Source organism: Balaenoptera physalus (genome assembly GCF_965194825.1).
Source record: "Balaenoptera physalus genome assembly, chromosome: 11".
Taxonomy (NCBI): Eukaryota; Metazoa; Chordata; class Mammalia; order Artiodactyla; family Balaenopteridae; genus Balaenoptera; species Balaenoptera physalus.
Window position 1 is genome coordinate 81985566 of NC_138896.1, and position 27430 is coordinate 82012995.

The window sequence follows — 27430 nt, forward strand, 5'->3', positions numbered from 1 at the left end:
GGGCCTTTCTTGGCTAGTGATGCCAGCTCTGCTTCCTCCCACCTCGGGCTTTGCATCTGCGGCTTCCTCTACCCTTAACATGCTTCCCTCCCTTCTCTTGTTAACTCCTACTCCCATCTCATCTCAACTCTCACTTCCCACGGAAAGCTTTTCCAACGTCCCTGATGAGGTCAAAAACCCTAAGGCATGCTTTTGTAACACCCAGAACCTTTCCTTCATGGAAGCACTTTCACATATTTTGGTATGACTGTCTGTCTACCCGGCTGAAGCGTTAGCTCCACGTGGTAAGGACTATGTGTGCCTTTGTGTGCCATCATATTTTCAGGACCTCATGTACTAGCTCATGGGAGGTACCCAATTATGGATGAATGAACGAGTCTTCACTACAAGAGAAATTTTTCCATTCAAGGGGTAGTCTGAATTTTGTTTTATCCTTTTAATAAACAACACAATTTTAGGGTTATTTTCTCCCAGAACTAAATTACAGGGGACTCTCAGTTAGCTGATAGTTCCCCACCCCACTTTTTTTCTTATATCCCTTATAAGAATATAATATTTAATGAGGGTTTTTAAAAAAATAATATATAAATTATGCTTAGGATTCATATATATCCAACTTAATCTCATAGTCCATAATTTGTATAACTGCTGCTCTAAGAAATTACTTATAAGTATTCCAGGAAAGAAAAAAACCACAGATTCCGGGACCTATTTACTAATGCATGAAGGTAACCACACAATTCTTTAAGGGTTTTCAACAAGAGTTGAAACCCAAAGGACTTTAGAAATCTCAGTTATCTAGAATGAGTGGATTTACTCTGAATAACTGAGGTTTTATTGGAACTCAAACCCAGTTTAAAAAAAGGTCTTACGGGAATAAAGACACAGACCTACTAGAGAATGGACTTGAGGATACGGGGACGGGGAGGGGTGAGATGTGACAGGGTGAGAGAGTGTCATGGACATATATACACTACCAAATGTAAAATAGATAGCTAGTGGGAAGCAGCCGCATAGCACAGGGAGATCAGCTCAGTGCTTTGTGACCACCTAGAGGGGTGGGATAGGGAGGGTGGGAGGGAGGGAGATGCAAGAGGGAAGAGATATGAGAACATATGTGTATGTATAACTCATTCACTTTGTTATAAAGCAGAAACTAACACACCATTGTAAAGCAATTATACTTCAATAAAGATGTTTAAAAAAAAAAGGTCTTAAAATTTTGACTCTCATGGTAAGCAACAAATTCTTCTACAATTTGAACACTTAAATGCCTCTTTTATGGCTAATAAATTTGGTCAAATTTCCATTTTGTTTTATGCCCAATTCAAAATCTATTTGTCACATGTGTCGGGAGCTACATACTTGTGTATTCTGTCTGGTACCTTATTTATCTCTGAACCCCCATAAAGCTTAGCCAAGTGGATTGCACTTAGACACACTCAGAAAGGGTGTAGTGAATGAATGACAGGAAAGTAGAAAAGAGAGCTGACATTTGTTGAACACATTATGTGGTAGCTGCTGTGCAAGGAGTTTTAATAATAACAGCAATGACAAAGCTTAGTAACTTTTATATCACAGGCGCTGTGCTTATGCAGCATATACACATTAACCCATGGTCCTCCCAAAATCTAATGAGATAAGTTATTTTGCTCAGACAGAGAGATGAAGTAATTTGTTGAAGGCTACACAGCCCAATATCAGGTAGAATGAAGAAGAGCTGCTCTTAGCTTATCAGGGGGTGATGAACCTAGAATGCCATCCAACCTCTCTAAGTTCTGATGTTGCATCCAAATAAGTTCTGGCAATCTCTGCAGCAAAATTTGGTAAATGTTGTTATAAATTAAGAAACTGGACTTGAAATACCAAGAAGATTTCCCACGGTTAATCATCTAATAAATAATGGAGCAGTATATTTAAACCTTGGTTAGCCTAACTCCATGCTTACTTACACACATGGACAGTTGGATGTTGTCATAATAGTTATTTTAAAGCATTTAACACTAACCCCAAATTCTGCTTGTATTTGGACAATTTTCATACATTTTACTATCGGTTGTTTGGATTCTCCCAAGGTTAAAGAAATTAAAGGACAGGAGAGCTCTTCCTTGTGCTGCTTCTGTTATAAGCTGGCTTTGCTCTCTCTGGATCTGTACCGTCTGGGTATGTATCTAGGAGTCGTGCGTATATTTGGCAGATAGTAGAGCTCACGCTGAACTCTCTTGGGGAATTTTCATGGACCCTGCAGAGGTTCCCCAGAGGTTCTGGGTTGGTCTCTGTGACAGCCTCTCGGGGGTGGGGGAGACTCTGCCTTGGTCCTTGTATGCTGTGGTCTCATAATCCCTTCAGTTACCATACTGGACTAGACTCAAAACGATTGCTCCTTGCCTCTCTCCTCTGCAGAGTCCAGATCTGGACCCTAGGAAACACTCACATATCTCATGCCCTGACAAAGACTGGGAAAGCAGGCCAGTTCCCAAGCATCAGCCCACCCATCCTGCCACCCATGCAGTTGGCCAGCCTGTCCCTGCCTTGCCTTCCATATTTCTTAGGGTGAGTCAGACCCCAATGTGTGGGCCACTCTAAATTCCTCAGGCTTGATTTAGGCATTGGTCTCCAGGTCCTCCAGCTGTAATAAGTACTATTCAGAGCTCTCTGATTAGTCCTTTTAATGATCCCCTCTAACCTTGGTGTCACAAGACAGTACTCATCACTGTTTCTCCCAAAAGGTGGTGACAACTCACTGCATGACCACAGCTCTCTCCGAAGAAACTTTGTCTCTAATCTCCTCTTGACTCATATATTCAAAAGCCATGGAGCAGGCTCATGACATTCTACATATGGGATAGTTGGTCTTTTGATAGCTAGCTTACAGGTGCCTCAGTGGAAACTGAGACAAGAAGAGATCCATTCTAACATCCTGTTCCCTACCTGGCCCATATATACATGTGTGTATGTGATATTTTATATGCACTTTCTACAACAATTTAAACTAGTTAAGGGTGATATAAGAGCCTTAGCACTCCCTAATTCAACAATAATCTCCAACTTTCACTGATCACAGCTGATTTGGGTGGTGGCCATCATCATAAAAGATATTATAACCAAAAACATACCTTGAGAATTTTCCAATTCATATGTTCTCCGATTAGAAAAAAATAAAACCTACTTGAAATATGTAGACTTAAAATAGCATTCCAACATATTCCTCACACATTAAATTACTCTCAAATTACTAGCTATTGGTGACATTCCTGACAGTGCCCTAGATTTTTCAACTTTTACAAAAGCCCAGATGGTCAGAAAGATCTTTACCAAATTTGGATCATCTTTTTTAATAGAATGATTTTAAATATTTTTTTTAACAATCAGCTCAGAGTTGTATTTTTAAAAAGCTACTTAGTATTTTCAACCAGGAGAATATGTAATTACCAGAAAAAACTAGCAAGTTCCTAGTGCTTATAACCTAAGGTGAGAAATAATGTGGGCCAACAATGTAAAATATCATATATATATATATATATATATATATATATATATATGTATTTTTATACTTTTTAATCACGAAGTGAGAAAAGTGATATTAAATCTAGTTTGTCCATGGTCATCTGAAAGCATTCTGTAAACTGCCTACGTTTAAAAAAATAATTATCTAATAGTTAAGTTATAAGTCTAATCATCATCCTTTACCTTGGGCTGTTGAAAAATAAAAAACTTTACATTTATTCGCAATAAAATATAGATACTTCCAGATTCAACTCCATATAAGATTTTTTCATCTATTTATGCTCAAGGATCTACAACGACTAGATTAATGAGCCAAAAAGTACATTTTAAAGATTCTCTAAAAGGACTTTATGAAAAGTAGAATTTGATTATGTTTTGGGAGAAAAATTTCTTTAACCTACAGGGAGTCAACAAATATGAAATCAGGAAAAAATATTCAGGTTTTTGAAAGGAAAAGAACCTCACCAATGATCTTAGACGGTGGATGGGTGTAGGGGTGAAATTACTTAATTACTCAGAATAATTAAAGCTAGAGGGTAAAGGTGGGAGAAAAATATGTAAAATAATCATTTCACTCACTTCACCTGGCCTTAATTTAAATTAGAACACTTTCCACCCCTGCATTGCTCCAAACAATTTACCAAAAAAGAAAAATAATAGAGGAAAATATCCTTTTTAAGTAACCCAGAGCGCATATAGCAAAAACTGCAATGTTATCATTCAGCAATGATGATGATCTAGTTTATTTTTTAAATAGCTCAGCATTGCACATGCTCACGAAGTGGTCCTAGGTGCAGCAAGAGCTCTTCGTTTAACGCCAACACTGATTTTCCCAGCAGCTTTCCTCTGCCACCTCTAATCTTTCATTCATAACCCTATGTGGTCCTCCATAGAAATACCCCTTTAGGCATGAACACCCAGGAAAACACCTCCCCCTGCCCCCCCTGTGGAGAGGCATGTAAAAGAGTCCAGTATCTTCACTTTCTGCAGAAGAAGGCAGAAAATATTTCTTTTAGGGTAGCCATCCAATACCTGAGTGTTTTAATACTCCGCAGCAGGTAATTTAATTTATTTTTAGGAAGGATGAGAACTAAAAGCAGCACAAAGAGTAATAATGAATCAGGGGTTAGAATTTTCTCCAAAGTTAGAAACTATAGACATAAACTCCTGAAATCAGGAAGGGCCTCAGCAATGAGGAAATCATATTGCAAAGAGGGAAATGAGAGAGACGGGAAGTGATGTGCCCACAGCCTCCTAGAAGAATGGTTTCTGACCCCTCAGTCGAGGGCTCTTTCCACAACCGCACTTTTTCCTTTGCCCTCTCCTTCTGCCCCTTGATCTCTCTGGCAAATGCTCAAATCCTCACTTAAAACAGTCCCCTAACAAGGGCTTGCCAAGGGAAGGCAAAGTTTGATATACAGAGTCCAATTACCTGCCTCTGATTGCTGGATAACTCAAGTCTTCTGGAAACTGACTCCAGCAGCATGTGTTATTTATTCACATCCAACCCTTGTTCTAAAAATAACTGGACATGTTTTGCTGAAATACACGAAACACAACAAGCTAAAAATAAATACAATGGGGAATTATCACAAAGGGGGGAAAAGGATAGGAAAATCTAGCCTATTAAAAGCACCAATGGTGGGATCTTGTGGAAAGGGTAACAAAGTATCGATGTTCCAAAAGCAATCTCCTGGAGAAACTGTCTTATACCAAGAAAGCAACTTATATAACTGGTGGCTTAATAGCAAATATTACAAGCAATGCAATAATAGTGACCCATCAGAAGTAAGTTGCAGATCAAAATGAAATGTTAGTAAGAGTTTGTGGGGAGGGATGAGGCACAAATTTTCCTTTTAATGTCTTAATATGCAGGTTTTGGATTTCTGAAGCAAGTCATTCCTGAGCCTTGCAAGGTTAGAAAGAGAAAAAAATGGAAGTGAGAGGAAAGAGGAGAGAATTACAGAGTAGGGGGAGGCAGAGGGAACCACGACAGGATGATGTCAACCTAGGCATCATTTGTTAAAGAACCAAAAATAATTTATCGCATAATTGGAGGCTCAAATTCATACCTGAACTTGAACTCAATTGCATCTTTGTTATGTTATAATGCAATATAGTGTATATCAATTGGCTCAGAATTTAAAATTAGAGTTCAATTACCTGTGTAAGGGAATCATAAATCCAACTTGTATTTTTCTAACAGGGTTAACAACTCATGATGCCCGCTTAAACTCGGGAAAATCTATTTTCTGAGCTTAAGAGCAATTGCACATTGGTATTTTTTCACCCTGGTCTACTGCCCCAGGTGGATATAGTGACTGGGGGAGGGTAGAAGCCTAAGGCAAAACTAACAAACACAGAGCATTGAATATGCTCAAAACGCCAACCACACGCAGGGGAAACCGGAGTGGGAGCACTTACGTGTAATAGGCAGCCAGAACCTGGACACCTGCTATTTGGTGAAGGAGTAAAAGCAAAACACACTCCTACTGCTTTTCTAGTCCAGCAAAAATTTCCCTGGAGCTAAAGAGTAAGATGAAATACTAAGTAAGGGGAGAGCTTGAACTCCCGCTAGCAGCACAGCAGAACCAGGCCTGCCTGACTAAGGTCACAACTGCATGAAGCCCAGAGACTCCCCTCCCAGGGTGGTTTGTTGGCCTTCTGTTCAACTGGAAACATCTGAGGGAACACTGCCTGGAGGGGGGGGTGGAATAAAGCTGCGGCAATGGCGGCAGAAGTATCAGCAGGAACAGCCTTCATGGACGACAGTTCGGCACTGCAGATGCCTGTGTATGTATCTTATACACACCCAAACACAGATACTACACACACGTGTTATACATTTTGACACTGAAATACCATTTCCATGAAATTCTGCTTGAGAAACAATTGAACCAGGTTGCAAAGATATACATACAAGGTTCCTCATATCAGCATTGCTTCTAAGAGCCAGAGTTGGAAGCAGACTAAAAGTCCATCAAAGGGGATGATTTACGTAAATTTAAGCATTTCACCCTACAGAGTAATACTGTGCTGGAAATATAGATGATGATGTAAAATTCTATGGACATGGCACACTGTAAGATAAAATTACAAAAGAGTGTTACTGGATATATCAATTTTGAGTATAGTGCATGTGTATGTGTGCACGGGTGAAGAAGAAAGTCTGGGAGAAAATGCCCTCACATATTAGTCAAGGTCATTACTGTGTGGTGGGATAAATGGTATTCACTTTTTCAAAAACCTTTTCCCGTGGTGTTGGATTTTTGAGTTTTAATTTTATAAAACTGGCAGGTGTTCCTTTCATAATCTGAAAAAAATACTACAGTATTTTCTATTTTTGGATTTTTTTTCAAGTAAGGAGGATAGGAGGAAGAGTAGCAATATATAGAAAAGGCAGAAGCCCACCAGAGCCCACGAGGCTTTCCCTGCACAAAACAGTAGCACCTGTCCCAAAACAGTTTCTGTCTTTACACAAAATTCCACTGACTGTACATTTTATTGAGGAGGGGAAACAAATGCACCAAAGCAAATCATCTGTCCACCTTACCTTTTTTCCTTCTGTGGGAAAAATAATCTCAGTCTGTACTATGCTTCTGAGAGCAAATGATGTCCCTCCAAGACCCAAAATACAGCTAGAAACCTCGGCAACTGTGCCTTTTACACCGGGCTTGTTGGTTCCTCTGTTTTCTCACCTTCCAAATGGACATGTAAAACTGTTACTTCACAAAGCCAAGGTGCTCTTTTTAAAGCACAGAAAATACCAAAGAAACATACCAATTAGAACACATGCTTCTCACTGAGTCATTTCTGTATCTTAGTTTCATTTGCTCTATATGCCAGGGTAAGATATCTGCAAAGTCATAGCAAAAGAATTAGAAGGACTTTTGAGACCATCCAGTTCAATGCCCACATTTTTCACAAGAGAAAGCTCAGACCAGTCACCAAGTGAGTCAGGCAGGACTAAAACCGAGGGTCTGCCTCCCAGTCCGCTGTTTATCACTCATCTCTAATTTCAGTCAAAGATGCAGCTGTGTTTCCCCTTTCTAGAGAATCTGAATATTTCTTTAGCTAATGTTGACATAAATCAGACTTTGTGAGATAGAGAAACAGAGAGCAAAGTAACATAATACACCAGCTAGCTTTTCCAGATGCATCTGAGAGAGAGTTTCAATAATGGAAAACACTTCATACATTGCTTTATACAGTCCACTCAGTTCTGTGATAGAAAAGGGTAAAAAGTTCAGGGGGAAAAACCATATGGGTCATCTGGTGACATTTTTTAAAAGTTTACTTTCAGAAGCACATGATTTAAAGTGTTTTTCCCCTTAAAACCAAGCATATTCACTATAAAACACCTGGAAAATACAACAAAATATTAATGAGCAGAAAAAGGAAACATATCATACAATTCTACCAACAAAAAGACAACCACCGTTAAAATTTTAGGATAGTTCCTTCTAGTTTTTTTTTTTTGTTCCTTTTTGAATGGTTGAGATCTTCATACATATACCATTTCCAGATTTTCTTTTCACCTAAATTACACCTAAGTGTTTTAATAGTTCATTAACAACTTATAAGCATCATTTTAATGTATGAACAGTATTTTGTGGTATAGATATGCCAAATTTTATACTTTTTTTCTTTATGTATGTTATTTAGGGGTTTTCTATTATACATAATACTATAATGAGACTTTGAAAAATAAACTGTGATCTTAATTTTCTGATTATTTTCTTAACTTTAATTCCTAAAATGAGGTTAAATATTATAAACATTTTAAAGTACCTGAAAGTTGGTACCAAATTTTGTTTTTTTTACCAAAGGTATATAAAAGTTCCTATCTTATAGTGCTTTTTCAATAATTACCAAATTTTAAGTCTTTGTTAATTTTATAGGTGACACAGATACCTATTTTATTGAATCTCTCTGTCATTGAACAATATCATATATTCATTACACATTGTTTCTCATTTGGAACATCTATTCTTGAGGTCTCTGCCCATTTATCTACTAAGGAAGAAGGGAAACATTTTGATTGAAGACATCCAATCATGTTTTCTTTAATAAATAAAATTAAAATAGAACTTTTAAGCAAGTTTAATAGCTTTGCTGAATTCACTAAAGCCTAAGAAAACAAAGACTCCTGGCAAAATCAGTTAAGAGATGTAGAGAAAATAGCACAACACACTTTTTTCCCCTGAGTATATATTATCTGGGCTCCATCAAGTAAGTGATATGTTTGTGCAGCTTTCTGTGACTGCTGATTCCAAGTGTCAGATTAACAAACAGTTGAAAATAAATGAAGAGCTGGAGCATGTGGCATATGAAAATCACAAACTCTCTTTTTAAAAAGAATGTGTTCTGGTTCACACTGGTGTACTAAGAAAATTCATTTACCTCCTCTCTCACCCAAAGTACTTTCTAAATGATACTAAAGGAGCACAAAGGTGTAAACCCATAACCACAAAGAGAACGGGAAGAAGCCATTAGAAGGTGAGTGATTTCAATAAAAGTCTGTTGACTCACAAACCACAGCAAAGGAAACCACAACCCAAAAGGGGGTTTCCACAAAGGAGAAAACAGACCTGCCTGATACTACCCCAGAAAAACTCAGTTTTCAGAAATAGCGGGTAAAACAGAGGGTGGAAGAGTTGGATAGAGCTGAAAAGCGGGGTACTAATTACAGGTCAGTATATGTAACATAGACTGCCCTCCCTCCTGGCTCTCCATGTGAGCTGGCCTGAAGCCACCACTAGGTTCAAGGCAGTAAAAACGTGTGTGGGGAGAAGTAGGACAGTTATCATGGGTGTTAAAACCTCACTCTTGCAAGTCAAAATCCCCCCACCCCATTCCCATGCACACACTCTAAACTTTGACCCTTCAAGCACACCATTTACAAGATCAATCCACCTATTGGAAGGGCTTGCAAACAGCCCTTCTATTACCTCATTCTTTTCCATATAACCACAGATCACTGGAAATCTAATACACCAAGAAAGGCCAGCACAGAAAATAAAGTGAGCAAGCAAAATAGCAGAAAACACGACACCATGCAAATAAGACAACTTAGGGAAAAGATACAAACTTAAAAAAGAAAACCTATTTAATACCCTCAAGAATCACTTGAGGATATTTGGTAACTACAAGACAAAAGCAGAGTTATATTTAAAAGGAATAATGAGATTAAAAAAAGATCCCTTGGGAATTACATGATTACTTAAATAAAAAATTCAATAGACAGCTTAATGGCAAACTTTGAGACATCTCCTAGACTATATACTAAATGTACAATATGTGAGAAAAAATAAGATATATAGATGATTGATCCAGGAGATCTACATGTGGACTAATAGAAGTTTCAGAATGAGAAAAACAAAACTAGAGGGGAGGAAATTATCAAATAAATTATATAAGAAAATTTCCCAGAGCTAAAGGGACACATGAATCTTCGAAGTATAGGAATCTACTCAGTGTCAAGGAGAATGAACTGTGGAATGTTAGAAAACTGAGGTTAAAGAGAAATTTGCAATAGCCTCCTAAAAAGACCCTCCCCCTAAAAAGGTAGCCTACAGAAAAGGAAGGATCAGAATAACATCAGATTCATCAGCAGCAGTGTTGGATGCTAAAAGACAGCAGTGAAAATGATTTTCGATACAAAAGTCCTATTCCCAAACTATCAATCATGTTTGAGGGCAAAATGAAAAACTGCAAGCTTGCAAGGACTCAGTTTACCTTCCATTCACTCTTTCTTGGAAAGTTACTAGCAAAATTCTGAGGTAAGTCAAAGAGAGAAAGCCCACTGGATCCAGCAAATGGTAAATCCAACTCTGGAGAGCAATATGGGAATCTCAGGCTAATTCTACCCAGCAGGTCTAGAAAACAACCTGTCTAAATGAGAGCAAAATGGAGATCTAATGAGAAAGAGGGAGAACCAATAGAAGAGAAAGTGCAAATACGAGTTTTGGAAAACCTGAAGATATGATGGAGGCACACACTCAGGAAAGGCAAGAGGACATCAGAAATTCCAGTAAAATCAAGCACAGATAACTTTATAAGAAAGACTTAAAATATATATTACACACACTGAAAGATGGCATGATTTTGACAAAATGACAGAGGAAGAGAATCCATTTGAACCTGATTCTAGACACAGTCTCCTTTGTGTATCACAGGACTTGTGACACTGAAACCATAGAAACCACTTGGGTGTGCAGTAAATAATTTAGCAAAGGGATTTCCCTGGTGGTGCAGTGGTTACGAATCCACCTGCCAATGTAGGGGACACGAGTTTGATCCCTGCAACAAAGACCCAACACAGCCAAAAATAAATAAATAAATTTATAAAAAAAATAATAATTTAGTGAAGTCCTGATGATGCAAATCCTTTTCATTATAGTCAACTTTGGAAAAATCACAAAGAAAGACCTCTCTGGTGACAGAGCAAATGTAAATTAAACTTGACAATGCAAAAATAATGGTACAACTGAATGAGAACTGAAAGTGGAAGAGGGAAAAGAATAGTGAAGAAAGGGGTATGAATGCTCATATCTCATCTATGGTAAGGAGGTAAGAGATGCTGACTAGGTTGATAGACCAGTAAAGAGAGATTTAAATGTGATTTAGAAGTGGCAAGACCAAAGCAACCTAGTGTTAGGTTAGTGTTAGCAACCTAGCAACTTAGGAAGCAACCTAAGTGTCCATCAACAGATGAACAGATAAAGAAGATGTGATTCACACACACACACACACACACACACACACACACACACACACACAATGGAATACTACTCAGCCATAAAAAAGAATGAAATTTTGCCATTTGCAACAACATGGATGGACTTGGAGTGCATTATGCTAAGTGAAATAAGTCTGACAGAGAAAGACAAATACTGTATGATATCACTTATATGTGGAATCTAAAAAATAAAACAAACTAGAAAATATAACAAAAAAGTAGGAGACTCACAGATACAGAGAACAAATAGTGGTTACCAGTGGGGAGAGGGAAGGGGGAGAGGCAATATAGGGGTAGGAAATAAGAGGTACAAACTATTACGTATAAAATAAGCTACAAGGATATATTGTACAACACAGGGAAGATAGCCAATATTCTATAATAACTATAAATGGAGTATAAACTTTAAAAATTGTGAATCACTATACTGTACACCTGTAACTTATATAATATTGTATATCAACTACACTTCAATTAAAAAATTAATTAATTAAAAAAATTATAAAAAAGAAGTGGCAAGACCAATGGAAATGGAGAATAATGTCATGTTGTTAGCGGGAAAATGTGAAAAGGTGATAGATAAATTCTCTTTCTTAGAAGAAAATCAGTATATAACATGTAAAATTGATTAAAAATTTAATTGGCAATATGGAGATAAAGCCAGGAATGCATTACAGCAGTTGCATTTAGGGAGGGCAATAAGAAGGGAAAAGGGTAGTTAGTGTTGGGAACTGTTCATTTTCATATGTGTTTCTAAACTATTTTATTTGTAAGCCATGTGCTGGTTATTGCTTTCATAAAAACAAAACAAAAAAGAAAGTTATGAAAGGAGCAAGTGCACTGTGACAAGCTCTTTTACTAAAAACAAAAATAAATAATTGAGCCTGGATGAAATGTTGTCTTCTGAGTCTCTGGATAACTCTGGAGGAATAGTGAATTTTGTATAACTGGATTTATTTATAAAATTATTTATAAAAAGGAGGGAGCAAATGCAGTGTACGGAAATGAGACACACATTTTTTCCCCAACAGAACAATTAAGCACTCATTAGGACGTAATGACAGGATGACATTCTGGGGTTTGGAGGGTAAGCACATCCCCTTCATTATCAAATCAAAGATTTTCTGGTATCAAGAGGGACTCTTTTCTCTCTCCTGGATTCTCTCTGCACACACCTCCTCCTTCCCCCACCCCACAAGCCCCTTCATGACCTTAAATAAAGATGAAAATTGAACAAAAGGTTCCCTAGTGCTAATTGCATGTTCTCTAATTTCTAATTTCCTCAAGATTGCTGCCTCCTGGCTGTTTCATATTAATATCACCCAAAATGTACAGCAAGTGCACATTTGAATACCCAGCTAGGTACATTTCCCAGAATGTATTTTTGAATGGGTTAGTTGTGGGAAGGTTGGCAAGATACTAGTGACTCGATGATGGTGCAGTAATGTTACCCACAGCCTGGGTAACATTACTGCACCCTGTGTTCACAGAGAAGGCTGGTTCTGAGTTCAATTACAATCGCTAGCAATTTAAATGATAGCTGCTGTGCTATAATCTAAAATAAATTGCTTTTCTCAAGAAGCCATGTAAGCTTTTGTACTGCAACTTAGCAGAGCTGCTGGTTTTATCTCATCTGAAATTCAAACAGGGTATAAAAGCTGGGCCTCTGAACTCCTGTTTTTACCTCGAATAGCATTCTTCTACATTCTAGGGCTCTCCAAAATTTCTATCCTGGAACTAGGTTTATAGGAAAGCAACATTCTATTTCCATTTTTTATGCAAGTCATCATTTGGTTTTTGTTTTTCTATTTCAACCTCACACTTTGGGCTGTTTTAAAAGAACTGTATTACTGGGGGCAAAATTTTTTTCTCCCCATTTTGATGGCTAGAAAGCTTCTCTGCCAACATGGGCCAAGCCAAGCGTGGAGACATCGGCACCCAAATGAATGCATGTACCTCTGAAACTCTGTTCAAATTTACCTCCTTCCCGTCTACCCATGGGAAGAGGAAAGAAACAGCCAGTGTTCAGAATCTGAAGTAGAAATTCTGCCTTTCCCTACCCTCACTTCCCCATTAGTTTTGCCCAGAAGTCCATGGACTCAAGCTCACAACTATTTCCCCTGAGCACATTCAGACCCAGTGCCTCTGAAGGGACACAGCTGTCTCAGCATTTCTCTGATAGAGATGGCTTCTGACCCCTTAGATGTCTTTCCACAAATGCAATTAGAATAGTTCCCAATGTTCACTACATTCTTTCAGATTTAACAAGGCAACATAATTAACACTGCTATTTTTCTGCCAGTCAACAAAATTGCCCTTCCAAGAGATTTTTCATGTTTACAAAAATAATCCACTAATATGTTTCCCTTTCAGATGTTTTTCTTCTATTGAGGTTGAAAGAGCTTGGTTTGGGGTATGCTATATGGTGTGTGCTCAGCAGCATTTCTCTGAAAGGGGAAACTTCTTTATGCCCATCAAAAAGAACAACCAGAAAAAAAAAAAGAAAAAAGAAAAATGAACACTTTAGACCAATTCAGATTCAAACTTAGAGCCACTGTGAAGTCAAGGAAGTTCTATTTCTTTCTATCACATGCACAGAGCCATGCCAAGGGGGTAGATGTAATGTCCCTATTGAATCATGTGAATCCCACAGTTCTGTTGTAGGAATTCTCTGAGCTTTGATAACCAGAGACTAAGTATACTGGTTCTCCACCAGGATCCTTAGGGGGAACTAGGAAATGGGGTGGGGGAGGGTGCTTTTTTAAATGTCCCAGTAATTGGGGGGCAATACTGATATCTGGGGGACATTCTAAGTGTTGCTGAAAGTTCTGCAGTGTGTTATCTCCACACAACATAGAATAGAACTGCCTAGAGAAGACAAAATGAGCTCCTTGCCCTGGGTCCCGTGTTTTCTCATTTTGCAGACCCTGGGCTCCTGACAGACAATCAGTAACTGAAGGAATCAACTAGTGGTTTAAAGAAGGTATTGATTCAACAAATACGTATTAAGTTCCTCCTATTGACAGTACAATTAATGCAATATATACATCAGACCATAATCTCCCCTCTAAGGAAGCTTAAAATGTCATTTTCTCCATAAAGTCCTTCCTAATGACCTCGGCTATAACTAATCTCTAGGTAAAGAGAGAAAATAACCTATTAGGGTTGTGGATACTGGAACCAAAAATTCTTGGGTTCTAATCCAGATTCTGCCACTGACTAGGCTTGTGACCTTGGACTGGTTGCTTAATCTCACTGTGTCTTGGTTTCCTCATTGGAAAATGGGGATAATATTGCTGTTTGGGGATTAAATGGAGTTATTAATGATATAAAGTCATCAGAACAGTGCATGACACATAGTAAGTGCTCAAAAAGCACTTACTATGGTATATATATTTATAATTTTTAAGAAGTTTTATATACATAATTTTAATTGAAATCATGGTTGAGATAACTGCAGGTTCACATGCAGTTGTAAGAAATAACACAAAGAGATCCTGTGTATATTTTATCCAGTTTCCTCCACTTTGAAAAACCATAGTATAATAGCACAACCAGGATTTGACATTAATACAATACACCAATCTTATTCAGAATTCCCCTAAATCCCAGTTTTACTTGTACTCATTTCAGTGTATGTGTGTGTGTGTTTGTGTATGTATTAAGTTCAATACAATTTTATAACCTGTGCAGGTTCGTGTATCCACCACCAAGGTCAAGATACTGAGCAGTTTTATCACCACAAGGATCCTTCATGTTGTGCCTTTATTACCTCACCGACCTTTCACTTGGCCCTCCCTCACCTCCATCCCTAAGCCCTGGCAATCACTAATCTGTCCTCCATTTTGTCATTTCAAAACTGTCACTTAAATGAAATCATAAAGTATGTAATTTTATCACTTATATGTGGAATCTAAAATATGATATAAATGAACTTATTTACAAAATAGAAACAGACTCACAGACATAGAAAACAAACTTATGGTTACTAACGGGGAAAGAGAGGAGGGATAAATTAGGAGTTTGGGATTAGCAGATACAAACTACTTTATATAAAAATAGATAAACTAGGTCCTACTGTATAGCACAGGAAACTATATTCAATATCTTGAAATAACCTATAAATTTAAAAGACTATGAAAAATAATATATATATACACACATATATAGCTGAATCACTTTTCTGTAACACCAGAAACTAACACAACATTGTAAATCAACTGTACTTCAATTTTTTAAAAATTGAAAAACAAGAAACCCTAAAAAATAAAATATATAATTTATTGGGATTGGCTTTTTTCACTCAACACGACTCTTTGGAGAATCACCCAAGTTGTTGATTGTATTAATAGTTCATTCCTTTTGATTGCTGAGTAGAATTCCATGGGTACCACAGTTTATTTAACCACTCATCTGTTAAAAATATCTGGGCTACTTCCAGATTTTGGCTACTATGAACGAAGCTGTTATGAATATTTATGTACCAGTTTTTATGTGAACATAAATTTTCATTTCTCTGAGATAAATGCTCAAGAGTGCAATTGCTGGGTCATATGGTAGTTGTATGTTTAGTTTTGTAAAAAACTGCCAGATTTGTTTCCCAGAGTGGCTGTACCATTTTACATCCCCACTAACAAAGTATGAGTGAACAGTTTCTCTGCATCCTCACCAATATTTGGTGTTGTCATTATTTTTTATTTTAGCCATTCTGATAGATATGAAGTGATTGCTCATTATGGTTTTGATTTGCATTTCTCTGATGGCCAGGGATGTGGAATATCTTTTAGTGTGCTTATTTGCCATCTGTACATCTTTCTCAGTGAAATGTCTGTTCGTGACTTGTGCCCATTTTCTAATTGGATTGCTTGCTTTTTTACTGTTGACTTTTAGGAGTTCTTTACATATACTAGATACTAGTCCTCTGTGGAATATGTAGTTTGCAAATATTTTCTTCTCGCCTATAGACTGTCTTTTCATTCTCCTTACATGGCTTTCACAGAGAAAATTTTTAATTTTGTTGAGGTCCAATCTATCTATTGTTCCTTTTATGGATTTATGCTTTTGGTGTGAAGTCTAAGAATTCTTTACTTAAACTTAGATCCCAAGAAATTTCTCTTACGTTTATTTTTTCTAAAATTTTTGTAATTTTACACTTTATGTAAGTCTGTAATCCATTTTGAGTTAATTTTTGTATAAGGTATGAGGTTTAGATCAATGTTATTTTTTTGCCAATGGATGTCTAATGCTCCAATACCATTTGTTAAAAGGCTGGGCTTCCTTCATTGAATTGCTTTTGCTCCTTTGTCAAAAATCATCTGAGCATGTGTGTGGATCTATTTCTGGGTCCTCCATTCTGTTCCATTCCATCCTCTGCCAATACCACATTGGCTTGATTACTATGGCTATATAGTTAGCTTTAGTATTGGATAGAATGATTCCCCCTACTTTATTATTCTTTTTTTAAAATTATTTATTTATTTATTTATGGCTGCATTGGGTCTTCATTGCTGTGAGCAGGCTTCTCCTTGTGGTGGCTTCTCTTGTTGCAGAACACGGGCTCTAGGTGCGAGGGCTTCAGTAGTTGTGGCTCGCAGGCTCTAGAGTGCAGGCTCAGTAGTTGTGGCACATGGGCTTAGTTGCTCCATGGCAATGTGGGATCTTCCTGGACCAGGGCTCAAACCCGTGTCCCCTGCATTGGCAGGCGGATTCTTAACCACTGCACCACCAGAGAAGTCCCATACTTTATTATTCTATGCTATGATTGTTTTAGCTATTATAGGGCCTGTGTCTTTACATATAAGTTTTAGAATAAGCTGGCTGGAATTTTCTTAGGAATTGCATTAAACCTTAGATCAATTTGGGAAGGACTTACATCTGTACTATGTTGAGACTTCCAACATTTATTGGAAGGTTTTCTTTGACTTCTTTTATCAGTATTTTGTAATTTTCAGCATACAAATCCTGTATGCATTTTGTTAAGTGTATATCTAATATTTCATTTTCTTTGGAACAGTTGCAAATGGTATTGTGTTTAAAATTTTGGTTTCTGCATGTTCCTTGTTAGCATATAGAAATACAATTACTTTTGTGGATTAATTAATTGCTGAACTCACTTATTAGTTCTGGGAGTTTTTGTTGTTGTTGTAGATTCCTAGGGATTTTCTAGGTAGAAAATCCTGTCATCTGCAAATAGAGCTAGTTTTATTTCATTCCTTTCCAATCTGCATGCCACCTATTCCTTTTTCTTGCTGTATTACAGTGGCTAGAACTTCCAGTACCATATTGAATAGAAGTAACGAGAGTGAACATCCATGCGTTGTTCCCAATATCAGGGATTCTCTTTTTTTTTTTAATTAATTTTTATTGGAGTATAGTTGGTTTACAATGTTGTGTCAGTTTCTGCTGTACAGCAAAGTGAATCAGCTATACATATACATATATCCCCTCTTTTTTGGATTTCCTTCTCATTTAGGTTACCACAGAGCATTGAGTAGAGTTCCCTGTGCTATACAGTATGTTCTCATTAGTTATCTATTTTTTACATAGTATTAACAGTGTATATATGTCAATCCCAGTCTCCCAATTCATCTCACCCACCCCCACCCCCGGTATCAATACATTTGTTCTCTACATCTGTGTCTCTATTTCTGCTTTGTAAATAAGAACATCTATATACCATTTTTCTAGATTCCACACACATGCATTAATATATGATATTAGTTTTTCTCTTTCTGATTTACTTCACTCTGTACGACAATCTCTAGGTCCATCCATGTCTCTACAAATGACCCAATTTCATTCCCTTTCATGGCTGAGTAATATTCCATTGTATATATGTGCCACATCTTCTTTATCCATTCATCTGTTGATGGACATTTAGGTTGCTTCCATGTCCTGGCTATTGTAAATAGTGCTCCAGTGAACACTGTGGTACATGTGTCCTTTTGAATTATGGTTTTCTCTGGGTATATGCCCAGTAGTGGGACTGCTGGGTCATATGGTAGTTCTATTTTTAGTTTTTTAAGGAACCTCCATACTGTTCTCCATAGTGGCTGTATCAATTTATGTTCCCACCAACAGAGCAAGAGGGTTCCCTTTTCTCCACACCCTCTCCAGCATTTGTTGTTTGTAGATTTTTTTGATGATAGCCATTCTGACCGGTGTGAGGTGATACCTCATTGTAATTTTGATTTGCATTTCTCTAATAATTAGTGATGTTGAGCATCTTTTCATGTGCCTCTTGGCCATCTGTATGTCTTCTTTGCAGAAATGTTTATTTAGGTCTTCTGCCCATTTTTGGATTGTGTTTTTTTTTGATATTGAGCTGCATGAGCTGTTCATATATTTTGGAGATTAATATTTTGTCAGTTGCTTAATTTGTAAATATTTTCTCCCATTCTGAGGACTGTCTTTTCGTCTTGCTTATGGTTTCCTTTGATGTACAAAAGCTTTTAAGTTTAATTAGGTCCCATTTGTTTATTTTTGCTTTTATTTTCATTACTCTAGGAGGGGGGTCAAACAAGATAAAAATACGGAATGCTTCACGAATTTGCATGTCATCCTTGGGCAGGGGCAATACTAATCTCTGTATCGTTCCAATTTTAGCATATGTGCTGCTGAAGCAAGCACTCAGGGATTCTCTTTATCAAGTTGAGGTAATTCAACTCTATTCCTTAATTGCTAACAATTTTTATTATAAATGGATGCTGGATTTTTTCAAATGCTTATTCTGGGTTAATTGATATGATCATATCATTTTTCTTCTTTAGCTTGTTGATATGGTAGATTACATTGATTCATTTTAAAGTACTCAATCATCCTTGCATACCTGTATTAAATCCCCTTCGGTCATGGTACATAATTCCTTTTACACATTGTTGTACTTGATTTGCTAATATTTTGTTGAGTATTTCTGTGTCAAAGTTCACAAGAGATATTGGACTGGAATAGTCTTTCTTTCTTCCTCCCTCCTTCCCTCCCTCCCTCCCTTCCTTCCTTTCTTTTTGTGGTCTTTTACTACACTCATAAAATGAGTTGGGAAGTGTTCCTACCTCTTCTATTTTCTGAAAGAGATTATGTAAAATTGGTACTAATTCTTTTCTAAACATTTGGTAGACTTCTCCAGTGAAACTGTGTGGTCCTGAGGAGTTCTTGGGGGGAAACTTTTAAGTACTAACTCAGTTTCTTTAATCGTTACTCAAGCTGTCCATTTCATACTGGCTGAATTTAGGTGGTTTATAATTTTTGAAAAATTGATCTCTTTCTTATAAGTAGTTGACTATGTGAATATGAAATTGTTCACAGTGTATCCTTATTTATTTTTTAATGATTGTAGGATCTGTATTTATATCCCCCATTTCATTTCTAATGTTGGCAATTTTGTTATTGTCAGCCTTGCTAATCATTTATCAAGTTTATTAATTTTTTAGAATAACCAACTTTTTGCTTCATTGACTTTATATTTTTCCTGTTTTAAATTTTATGGATTTCTGCTTTTACCTTTATTATTTCTTTCTGTCTGCTTGCTATTGGTTTATTTTTCTTTCTTTTTTATACTTGAGGTAGGAACTTAGGTTATTAATTTGAGAACTTTCCTCAATTCTAGTATCATATTTAGTGGTAGAAATATCCACCTCAGCACTGCTTTAGCTGCAGCTTACATATTTTGATATAGTGTTTTCATTTTCATTCAGTTCTATGTATTTTTTAATTTCCTTTAAGAGTTACTCTTTGACCTATGTTTAGAACTTTTTCTATGATCTTCTTGTAATTGATTTCTAGTTAGATTTTATTATAGTCAGAGAACACATTCAGCATGATTTCAATTTTTAAAACTTAAAGGGTTTTTTGTGACCCAAGGTATGGTATATTTTGCTGAATGATACATGAGTGCTTGAAAAAAATGTGTATTCTGCTATTACTGGATGGAGTGTTCTATATATGTCAATTAGATACTATTAGCCCATTGTGATGCTCAGATCTTCTATATTCTTGCTGATTTTCTGCATAGTAGATCTATCTATTGTTGAGATGGGGCATTGGAGTCTCTAACTACAGTTGTCAATTTCTCTATTTCTCCTTCAACTCTGTTAGTTGGCTTGTTTGTTTTTGTTTGTTTTTTCCCCATGTACTTTAAGGCTCTATTGTTTGGTGTGTATATATTTAGGATCATTAAATTTTCTGGGTGGGTTGATGCTTTCATCATTATATAATATCTCTGTTTGTCTCTAGATATTTTCTTTGCTCTGAAGTCTACTTTTATCACATATTAATATAGTCTCTCCTGCTTTTTGAAAATTAATATTTGTATGGTGTACTTTTTTCTATCCTTTTACTTTTAACTTACCTAATCATTGACTTTGAAGTGAGTTCCTCATAAGCAGCATATAGTTGGACTGAGTTCTTTTATCCACTCTGTCAATCTCTATCTTTCAATAAAAGATTTAGATGATTTACATTTAAGATCATTATTGATATGTTAGCACCTCAGTCTATTATCATATTACTTGTTTTCTATTTCTTTTCTCTGGTTCTCATTCCCCTTATTGGAGGGGTCAGACTTCTCTGATGTTGCCAGCGATACTCCCATTCAATCAGGAAAAAAATCAACCTCCCTGGGCTTCCCCCTGTCATTAGGTTAGGAGTTAGGAAACACCTGGTCTGGGTGGCTTCTTCTCTTGGGAGGGAGGACCCTAGACACCCTGCTACTATGCTGTTCCTCTAGTCCTGGAGTCTCAAACCAGCTCACCTTTTTCTTACCACCTTTCAGAATTCTCATTTGGTTGTCTCTTGCTTCATTTCTAGAGTTCATAGTTGTGCTTTGGAGGAGGAGCAGGGAAAATGGGTCTACATCATCTTTGCTGGGCCAGAATCTCTGCTTACTATATTTTTCGTTGTATATTTCCATTCAAGTCTCTTATGACCCTTAACCCTTTTTTTTTTTTAATTATTCATTTATTTATTTATGGCTGCGTTGGGTCTTCATTTCTGCGCGAGGGCTTTCTCTAGTTGCGGCAAGCGGGGGCCACCCTTCATCGTGGCGCGTGGGCCTCTCACTGTCGCGGCCTCTCTTGTTGCAGAGCACAGGCTCTAGACGCGCAGGCTCAGTAGTTGTGGCTCACGGGCCTAGTTGCTCCGCGGCATGTGGGATCCTCCCAGACCAGGGCTCGAACCCATGTCCGCTGCATTGGCAGGCAGATTCTCAACCACTGCGCCACCAGGGAAGCCCCGACCCTTAACCCTTTTGACCTTATACTTATTTGTGTACATCCACAGATTCTAAGATTTGAAACTTCTTGAGAATTTCTCTTTGTATATCTTACAGTGCCTTGAACATAGTGGGTTCTCCCTATGGATGAATAAATGAATGAATGAATGCTTATGTATATTTTCTTTGGGGCTGTACAGTGGAGTAGACCTACATGTTAAGTGCCCACCCCTGTAAATGGACAAAGGAGTAACAGGGAGAATCTTACTCAATGTGATTTACTGAAACGTGCCTAAGAACATATGCTCACTTAGTCATCAGCTCCCTCAGGTCATCACACTCATTTTTCTGCTTCCAGCAGATCAGAAAACGTAATGCTGGGGCAGCCCTCCCCACCATCACTTCCTTTATTACTCCCCGCAAGCCTATACCCTGAACACACAAACACACACACATGCACACACACACACACCCCTCAAGCATCCAATTTTTTAGAGAAGGTAGGAAGTCAAAAAGGGGAACATGTCACATTTTCTTTCTAGAAATGAAACTACTACATCTCCAATAAAAGATGAGTATGAAACACCGATACCTGGTAACAAATGCCATAGAACAATGTTGCTGGGAAACCCCAAATTTTTAGAGCTCATAGAAACATCACTAAAGATTGCATGTAAGAGATAGAGGGCCCCAGGCAGGGAATGCAATGGAATGTAAGGCCAGGTCCCTGCTGAGGCTCAGAAGTAGGAGTGATGAAACAGCAAGCAGGAAGAGACCTTGGGCAATTGAGTTCTCCCACTGAGAAGGAAAGGATTAAAAATAAAGGCTTTAGGATGGAAAAAACTGGATGTCTGACCTCCCATTTAACTACTGGAATAATGCATTGTTATCAATTGGTATGAGCTCTTGGTCTCTTAAGATCCCTAGGCACTCATATCTCATGTTTGCTGCACATGTGTATCTCCATTTTGGTTTTTGTTTTTTGACAAACAGAAGTTTACTTTTAATGGAGTCAAGTCCACAACTCTTTTCTTTTGTGATCTTTTCTTTTTCTCTTTAAGTTTATAAGGTTCTGTCTCACTGTAGTTGGGATAAATGCTCATTTCTCTTCTAGCTTTCTAATGATTGATTTTATACATTTATTGCCTTAATCCAGCTGGAATTAATTTTAGGGTATGGTGCGAAGGAGACTGTAATTCTTCCAACTTGAATGTATTCTTAATAAGAAAGAATAAGGCTTACTCTCTGGTCCAGTGAATGGACCCCTAGGCAGAAAACCAAGGTGAATCCAAGGCCTACTTCAAGTGTTACCTTTCTCAAAGACCAAAGTCCTGCATTGCCTGTTAGCCAATTCCTGGAAATAGTTGCCTCATACATTTTATCTAATTTTATAGCTCTTCCTGAAAGGAGGTCAAGACTGGCACCAGACACTTAATTGCAGCTAACAGCAGAAGTCCTTAATTCTCTACAGTCACTGCCTTTGAAAACTATAATGCTTTAATATCTTTCTTCACTACCATCTCCAACACCTGAACTTTACAAATGATCCTATTTCCCCAACTACCCACTGCTCTACAGTGCACATGAATGATGGATAATACTTATCAAGTGAATTACCCAGGCTTCCTTTTCTCACTCCTTTCCCCATGTTCTTGGATCTCTGATTGACATCTAATGTCTCTGCTCCAGGAACAGAGGAGGTCAGATGAGGAGAGAGGGGAAGCTCAAATTACTCCATAATTTTTCTTTTCAAAAGCTCTGAAGATCAATTGGGTAGGATGAATTTTACAATGAGATTTGGAGGTTACATAAACATTTCAGTTGGCCTAACTCACCGGCTTCCAGCAGCACCACCACAGCTAGCCCTTTCCTGGAGGTAATTCCGTATTGGTTGTACCCTAAACAATCGGCCCTCTGTATCCACAGGTTCTGCATCTGAGGATTCAATCAACCATGGATCAAAAAAAAAAAAAAAAAGAAATCCAGAAATTCCAAACAGCAAAAGTTGAATTTGCTGCACACCAGCAACTATTTACATAGCCTTTACACTATTTTACAATGAACTACATCTGTCTCTGTGATAGACGCTGATCTCAGCTCATCAAAGAGCTTATCAAGACCAACAGCATTTAGTAATGACATTGGCTTCCAAATGCGTCTGGATTAGAATAAACTTTCTTTGTACCATTTTTAGCTTCTATACATTTGAATAAAGGTGAACCCAGAGCTAAATGAACTCTGAGAAAAAAATTTCAAAAAAGTTAAGATTGGGCTTCCCGGGTGGCGCAGTGGTTGAGAGTCTGCCTGCCAATGCAGGGGACGCGGGTTCGAGCCCTGGTCTGGGAGGATCCCACATGCCGCGGAGCGGCTGGGCCCGTGAGCCACAATTACTGAGCCTGCGCGTCTGGAGCCTGTGCTCCGCAACAAGGGAGGCCGCGATAGTGGGGGGCCCGCGCACCGCGATGAAGAGTGGCCCCCACTTGCCGCAACTGGAGGAAGCCCTCGCGCAGAAACGAGGACCCAACACAGCCAAAAAATAAACAAATAAATAAATAATAATTAAAAAAAAAAAAGACTTTAAAAAAAAAAAAAAAAAGTTAAGATTAAGCAGTGTTTCTTTTTGGAAGTAGGGGAGGATAGTTGTTGAGGAATGTTCAAGGATTACTCTGCTGCTTTTCAACTTTTTATTATTGATTTTATCTTAAAGGCAAAACACAATACCTAGCTAAGGATTTAAATACAGATAAACAATCTAAATAGGCTGCAGTTAAGTACATTATTCTTCAAAGATCACCTCAGAAAAGAGAAGGTAGCTCCCAACTTGTCACAAATTAAATACGTTTAAGAAAAGCAAGTGTGAATAGCAGCTAAGGATGGGGAGCAGGGAGAGGTAGATTAGAGGCATCAGAGACGCCCTTTCACTTTTGCTGAGATGTTTCCAAATGGTTTGTATATCTAGCTGACCAAAGTGGTACAATTTCTTTTCTTAAGTTTATCAATCACTCTGCACATTAATAAATTATAGCTTCACCTCAAGTTTAATTTTACAATGTGCATTTGACCACGTTCAAGATTGCTCAAGAAAACAGCAATCTTGAGAAATGGATGGAAGGATAGATGGATGAATGGATGGATGGATAAGACAACCACTAGGTTCATTCTTTCTACTTATTTGTTTGACATTTTTTTTGGAGTGCTACCAGGCTAGGGTATGGAGGTGAACAAGTTAGAAACAGTTTCATTATGGAGCTTACAGTCTACCATAATAGACAGAATGGAGGACTCAAGATAGGCAAAAATGTCTAATGTGTCACCTAAAGAAGGTAACCAAAATGAGTTACCCAACAACTTAGCATGGCTGCTATCTGCAGTTATATACATGCCAGGCAAGATGAGAAAAGGCCTACAACCTCTCCTGGACATGCTTTGGAGACCAAATAAGTTTGGATCATAACCATCCCTATAAATTCCTACCTGTACCCTTCACACACAAGAAATTACCAGGAGGCATCACTATCACAGATAGTGATCACTATCACTATCACTATCACAGATCTCCCAACAAGAACCCATTAATACCACCCAAACAGATAAAACTGTCTTAGGCTTGTTTCTGCCTTTTTTGTTATTGTTGTTGTTTAGAGAAGACCTAAATCAGATGCAAATTCACCATATTTCCCTTCAAGGACACTCATCATAAAAGCTGCTAGTGTACCTTTTTTGGCATATAAAATCATATTTGCTAAATCATCTATCTCTTTTGCAACACAATTCTATTTTCATCTAGCAACTGCATGAAGCCAATCTATTGGGCAGAAAAGTAAAAGAAATGAAATATTTACTGTAGAATCACGAGGTGTATTATATATCATCATTCAATGGAATGCAAAATTAGCAAGTATTAGCCTTGCAACTTGATTGGCCATGTAACTGACAGATTTTCCTGTAAGGAGGTCTCCAAAGTACCATCCAATCTAGAGTTTAACAATTTCCAGGCCCTTATCCTGCCCTTCCTGCTGCAAGTTGCACACATGGAATCAGTTATCCACAAGAAAGCCCAGCACGGGGGGCGGGGGGGGGGGTAAATAGATTATGATCCTAATTTGCAAAAGATTTCCAGTTTTCAAGTGTCCCTGATTCTACCTAAAGAGTTGCTCCAGCCTGTGCATGACAGCTGTCCATAATGGAGATAGATAGCCCTTCTTTCTTTTTAAGTTCAAGATTTACCATTTGTTTTTGCTACTCTTCCCCAAACTCTTTTAGTCTCAGACATATTAGTGATACAATAAATAGCTTATTGTTTTCCATCTTTAGGACTTTTGTACTTGTAGGTAATATGGAAACCTGTTTTTGGTCCTAAAAAAAATAATCATGTGAAAACTTTCATCTGTAACATAAAAATACAGCAGTAATCTGTCAATGATGATAACGATGATAATTAGATACTGACTTGTGCTGGGAACTGTGTTAGGCTCTTTTCATTCACTATCTCATTAAAATCCTCACAATTCCTGTATGACTTAGATTACGCCCTGTAGCCCCTTTAAGCACTTTTCATACAGAATTCAACCCTCTATTTCAAACATAGCCAGAAACTGGCAATATAGGAACAGACAAAGGGAAATGATTCTGTCCAGTTGGGAAAAAAAAAACCCACAATCCTCATTAAAACTTAGGCATTTTAGAAAGAGGCCAAAAAAAGCTGTTCATTATGATTATGGAAACAAGATCTGCTCACTGCACTGATTTGAAAATTATAGCAAAGCATTTTTTTTAATTTATTTATTTTATTTTTGGCTGTGTTGGGCCTTCATTGCTTTGTGCAGGCTTTCTCTAGTTGCAGTGAGCAGGGGCTACTCTTCATTACGGTGCATGGGCGTCTCATTGCAGTGGCTTCTCTTGTAGAGGAGCACGGGCTCTAGGTGCGCAGGCTTCAGTAGTTGTGGCACGTGGGCTCTAGAGCACAGGCTCAGTAGTTGTGGCGCATGGGCTTAGTTGCTCCACAGCATGTGGGATCTTCCCGGACCAGGGCTCGAACCAGTGTCCCCTGCATTGGCAGGCGGATTCTTAACCACTGAGCCACCAGGAAAGCCCAACAGCAAAGCATTTTTTAAATGCTTTAAAATGTAAAACACAATGAAATGTACATAATTGAACAATAAGCTATTATACTAGAATTTAAAATACTTAAAATTATATCCTCCATCACCTAACAATATAGTTGCTAAAAACACTTGCTTTGTAGGTAGAAACTTGTCTTACTTGCTTTGCTTCCTTCTCTGCAATTGTCTTTAATATTTTCTTAACTCTCTGCGAAATGTGAAAGACACTGTGGAAATGTTTTCAGTTCAAGCACCCAGTGGCAGAGTGTGGCTCACACTGATGCTATGATGGCCTTGTAGCACTGGCAAGGTCTGAAATGTGTAGCCCTCATGTCGACACTCAGTGTGCTTTTCAAAGTATCTACCCATGGTTCGCACATTCTACGGGAACATATCTGGAAAGTGTCTTAAGGATTTTCCTGTATATCATTTTCTCAAAATTTTTGTATTGAGTTTTGGTATCATAAATCTAAATTTTTGCCAACTGAACAGTGGCAAGATCTGTATTTTAAATCCTAGTATAATAGCTTATTGTTCAATTATGTGTATTTCACTGTGTTTTACTAACATTTCAGGAAATTGGCTGGGGAGTTGGATTGACATATTAAACGTTACCATTTTTCTCATTTAAAATAATGGGAAGTTGTCTCCTAGAAAACATTGTTGGGTAAAACATCTGATCATCAGATACAAATTACTCACATCAAACAAGGGATACCTATATTTTTCCTAGCATGTTCCCTATCTTTTGCTCTTTGCTCACTTCTTTCTTTCAATTTCTATTTTTACACATTTTCTCATTTAATTCTGGCAACATTACAAGGTAGCTAGTATGACCCTATTTTAGAGATGAGGGCACTGAGATTCAGGGAG

General features: G+C 37.7%; 1 protein-coding gene and 1 long non-coding RNA gene across 16 annotated transcripts in view; one reads left to right on the forward strand and one right to left on the reverse strand.

Annotated features, from left to right (window-relative positions):
- Window positions 1-24028, forward strand: part of LOC309637605 — a 69117-nt gene extending 45089 nt beyond the window's left edge. The window contains exon 2 of the long non-coding RNA XR_014250700.1: window positions 936-24028. This is a non-coding gene — a long non-coding RNA (uncharacterized lncRNA). The remainder of the gene's footprint in view (window positions 1-935) is intronic.
- FHIT (fragile histidine triad diadenosine triphosphatase) overlaps window positions 1-27430 on the reverse strand; it is a 1480075-nt gene that overhangs the window by 914895 nt on the left and 537750 nt on the right. The window lies entirely within an intron of this gene.